This window comes from Engraulis encrasicolus, chromosome 18 (genome assembly GCF_034702125.1).
Source record: "Engraulis encrasicolus isolate BLACKSEA-1 chromosome 18, IST_EnEncr_1.0, whole genome shotgun sequence".
Taxonomy (NCBI): Eukaryota; Metazoa; Chordata; class Actinopteri; order Clupeiformes; family Engraulidae; genus Engraulis; species Engraulis encrasicolus.
Genome location: NC_085874.1, coordinates 29,080,826 through 29,085,825, shown reverse-complemented (window position 1 = coordinate 29,085,825; position 5,000 = coordinate 29,080,826). Strand labels below are relative to the sequence as shown.

Here is a 5,000-nt window from a genome sequence, read left to right as displayed (position 1 = left end):
TGTAATCCCACTTTCACTTTGATATGAGAGCAGAGTGATTTCCCCCCCTCACTGAAGTGTTATTTCATATGTCCATGCTTGCTGTCACCTATTTGAAGTGACGTTGGTTTGGGATTTCATGGAGGATTTTGAAATGCTGCTGTGGGGAGTAGACAGTAGTAGGATAAGCGACAGATGGACAGATTTTCTGACAGAACAGCGGTTTGCAGGTATTTGGCGTTTTCAGGTGGATATTGTCTTCGTGGATGTTACAGACATCCCAACTTTCAAAAACTAATCAAGGAGATATTTACTAAATAAACCGAAAAGTGCGCTCTCTGTCAAGCGGTCGCCTTGACCCAAAGCCTACATGAACACTGACAGACCATTGAGAGTAAATAGATAATAGATTCTATTTACTCTCAATGTGACAGACCCATTGAGAAGAGACACGCGTGCAGTCAGGTTAAACAGAAACAAAGCCTTCATGCTCCCCCCTCGCGTGCCTGTGAAATCTAATCGAAGTAGCCAATTCCGTGGAGCTCAATGCGCGAGTTGCCATCTTGCCTGCACTTCTCATATGTTGGATGTTGGATTTCATGGGAGATTTTTAAATGTCGCTGTGGGAAGTAGGCGACAGGTGCACACTCTTTTCTGACAGAACAGCGGTTTGCAGGCATTTGGCGTTTTCAGGTGGATATTGTCCTCGTGGATGTTAGACATTACAACTTTCCAAAACGAATCAAGGAGATATTTACTGAATAAACCGAAAAGCGCGCTCTCTGTCAAACGGTCGCCCTGACCCAAGCCTGCCTGAACAGACCCATTGAGAAGAGACACGCGTGCAGTCAGGTTAAACAGAAACACAGTTCACGCTCCCCTCGCTCGCGTGCCCGTGGCATGTAATCGAAGTAGCAAATTCCGCGCTCAATGCGCGAGTTGCCATCTTGCCTGCACTTCTCATAGCCTATGTTGTAGGCTATGTTGGATATCATGGTAGACTTTTAAATGTCGCTGTGGGAAGTTGACAGAGTAGGCTACAGGTGCACACTCTTTTCTGACAGAACAGCGGTTTATAGGCGCTTGCCTTTTCACGTGGATATTGTCTTCGCGGACGTTATAGACACCCTAAGTTCCAAAAACTAATCAAGGAGACATTTACTACATAAACCAAAAGACGCGCTCTCTGTCAAGCTGTCGCCCGAACAAACCCTTTGAAGACGTGCGTGCACAAGATAAACAGAAACACAGCCTTCACTCTCCCTGCACTCGCGCGCCTGAGAAGTCTATTCGAAGTATCCAGTAACCTACTCCACGCTCAATGCGGGAGTTGCTTTCTTGCCTGCTTTCCTTTCTTGCTCAACTTCTCATAGCATTGTCAAAAAAATCAGGGGGTTGCCGGTGTTAGGGCTGTTGTTTTCTTCTATGGGTGTTAATTGTTTCTTTTAAGTGGTGACGCTGCGTTTAGTCTAACAACACTGAACATAGCAAACGCTGTCTGCAAACGTCTTGTGCCTTCCTATTTTTTGTGCTCCGCTTGATGTTACTGACCATGAAGAGTTTGTTGAGTGTGGCTTGACTGTTATCCTCCTTATCTGAAGACTGGTTGTGTGAATGTTTAGGAACTCGCCTGGCGCACATGGCAGCAAGGATGGAATAGTCCATTTTAACGCGAAAGAGAGGGTGTGCACAGAATCTGTATTTTTTTGTAATGTATTGTGTTGTTCTTGTTTCCAATTTAAACATACAAAATTCATTATTTAAGAAAATCACCATTAATCTGTGAATTACTGTCCAAAGGGGCCCAATTACCAGCTATAGGCCCATGTGACATTTGCAAAGGGGACAGAGGGGGGCCCCTACAGCTGGAGACTAAGCTGGGGGCCTAAGGCGGTTGCCTAGCAACGCCTCAATGCAAGAACCGCGCCTGTGTGTGTGTGTGTGCGCGCCTGTGTGTGTTTTCTTTACAACTTTTAAACCATTTCATGACCTGCTGTGAAGTGCTCTTAAAAACCATGCCTATATAATCAACAGGGATGGCCAGAGTGGTGTAATTTGGCAGTAGTAGTATACACATATCCTGCACACCGTCCTCACATCCATTCAAAACATGAGCGACAAATTGCTTGTGTAATGGATGGTGTGCTGAATATTTGTCTACCACTTTTTCTGCAACAGATGCAAAACTAGTAGAGTTTGGAGGTAGAACGTTACTGAACCTCCCTCCTGAGGTCTCATACAGTTTCGGTAGCGCTGAGCAGCTGGTCTAGACTTGTCTTTCTCAAACTTTTTCAGACCGAGGACCACTTTGTCCCCCAAAAAGTGTTCAGGGACCACCTGTCAACTCAATTGACATTTGAGGGGTGTTAATTTGACACGGCTAATTTCAATGCAGATCACTTACTTTTTATTTAGTTTACAAGCCTGTATTATTGTGGTGAAAATAAGACTTTCCATGTGTTTAACTTTGTAATTGTGTTACAAATATAGCCTACTTCTAGCTTGTCTTGGAAAAGTAGAAATCCACTCGCGGACGACCTGAGCTCTGTCGCGGACCACCAGTGGTCCCCGGACCACACTTTGAGAAACACTGGTCTAGACTAGTGTTTCTCAACGGGCACGCTACAGATCCCCAGGGGGCGTTGGGGAGCCCTAGGGGGGTCGTTGAACTGAGTGTGGGCGAGGCTTAGTTACCATTGGGTGGCATTAGTCTATTTCATTATTCAATACTGAGGGTGGCATTGGCAGGCCTATGATGAGGACGAGGGGGCATTGGGAGGCTTACTGTATGACGAGGTCAAGGGGGCGTTTGTTCAAAAAAGGTTGAGAACCACTGGTCTAGACTTAGCTGTATTGTGCCTCCCGTGCCCCAACTGGAGCATTGACTAGGTCGCGGGTTTGAGCCCCGAGAGGCAAACTAGCACAGTTGACCTCAGTTACATTTGAACCATGACCTTGATTGCTTACATCCAAAGCACCTGGGTGAATTGAGGCACGCAAAAGCATTGTGTGGTTAAATTGGCAGCAATAAAAGAAAACAGACCTGCTAATCTAACTAGTAGAACTAGTATACTCTACAAATGCGGCTGTTTAGATAAAGGCACGACTCACACACATGGAATACACTTACAATGTGCGTGTGCGTGTGCGTGTGTGTGTGTGTGTGTGTTTGTGTGCGTGTGCGTGTGCGTGTGTTTGTGTGTGTGTGTGCATGAGTTCTTTAGTGTGTGCGTCATGCGTGTGTGTATGTGTTTGACACATTTCTAGGTGTGTGTGTCCTTGCTCTTTGCTGTTGATCTACCCTGCTTATGTGTCCATTCAACTTATCCCTGCCTCTCATTGCCCTCATTCCACCGGTTATACTGCCTTTGTACACAAGACTGAAAAACTGGACTGTTATGTCCATTCATAGTACATCAATAATACAAAAGAGAGGAAGGACAGCACTCCCCGTTGCTTTAGATTTTCCTGTGAAACATCTGATGAACGTTGAAATATAAGTAGGAGTCCTTCCTTTCTTTTTGTATCACTTCTTTCAGGATTAGCAGAATTAGCAAGTTTTGTTGACTTGAGTTATTGATATGTCCATATAATCTGATAACCCAAGCCTCACTTTAGTAAATGCTCTGTCTCAGTAGTGTATATGTCCTCCCGTTCATTCAAGAGACTGCTAAAAGGTTGAATGCAGGCCCACAATAAAATTCACAGAATCATGGGGAGGAGTCAAGGTATTTTATAAACGTAGAAGTCACTCAGAAACCACATTTTAGGTGTGGTGGCTTTATTTCACTCCCAATAATAGAGTTCCCAAGATGCTTTTAACCCAAGTCACCTTAAAATTCATATGACGTATGTGACACCACAGGGCATATGTACATGAACAAAAACAGCATAATAACACACGTTTGTAACTGCATGATGTGATGGGTTTGAACATAACACAGGGCTGGGGTGGGGAGAGCAGGTTAGATGTCACATAATGCTTCAGGCCTACCTGCTGTGATTACATTCTTCTGCTATGTGGAAACCAGGCCTGGAATTTCGTCATTTTAGGGGCAAGGCCACTTGACCTTTTGAGTTGTAATTTTTTTAAGGGCACTTAGGCGAACAACCGGGGCACCAAGGCCATACATGAAAACAAAGTACTGTACGGGTGGTCTGGGGGTCCTCCCCCAAGGAAATTTGTAGTTTTCTAGAAGCAATTTCATGCATTTTAATGCCTTTTAATCAATTAGGTGTCTGGCTTAAGGCTAAAGCGCAAAACTTGGTCAGAGAGGGCATCAAGGCCACTGTGGCTTTATGGCAGATATTTTTTTCAAGGGCACAAGGCCAAAGTGGGAGGGCACGAGCGTCATGGCCCTCATGGCCCTCATGGCCCTCACAACAATCCTGCCCTGGTGGAAACTGATTTGGACTTAAGTTTAGTTGCTGTAATAATGGTGCCATGGGTGCATTCCAATATGCGACCTCGCGTCCTCCACTTGGGCTTGTGGCCTCGCCCCGCCTCCTGGCCCCTCCTCCGTGGAGAAAACAATTAAGTTTCCCTGCTGTCAGCCTAGCAAAAACAATTTTTGGGGGACTATTCTTCATATACCATCCTGTTTGAAAATGAGAAAAGGACTTTACAATTGAGCTTTTGCGAGTTATTGAAATATAATGCTGTTGTCAGTGATGTCATCATGACGTATTACTTCCTGGTACGAGGCCACAAGCACAAGTGGAGGAAGCAAGGTGGTATATTGGAACGCACTCCATGTGTGTGTCATGTTGAGAAGACTCTCATCTGCTCCCATTGGTCCTGCTATCTAAGAGGCAGCCAGACTGACCAAAAAGCATGGAAGTGACCAACCAATAAGCTTGGAGAGCATCACTGAAACAGCTGTGTCCATTCAGAAGTCACAGTGCCAAAGGAAATGATAATGTCCAGGATTATTGCGGTCAGCACCAACAGGATTGATCATGTCCTTTGGTCAGTGTATAAAGGTCATTCTGAAGATACAGTCGGCTAGATCAAGCAGATC

The 5,000-nt window shown here is 45.1% G+C and overlaps 1 protein-coding gene across 1 annotated transcript in view; it reads right to left on the bottom strand.

The window, feature by feature from the left end:
* Positions 1-5,000, bottom strand: part of pak6b (p21 protein (Cdc42/Rac)-activated kinase 6b) — a 45,777-nt gene that overhangs the window by 39,948 nt on the left and 829 nt on the right. The window lies entirely within an intron of this gene.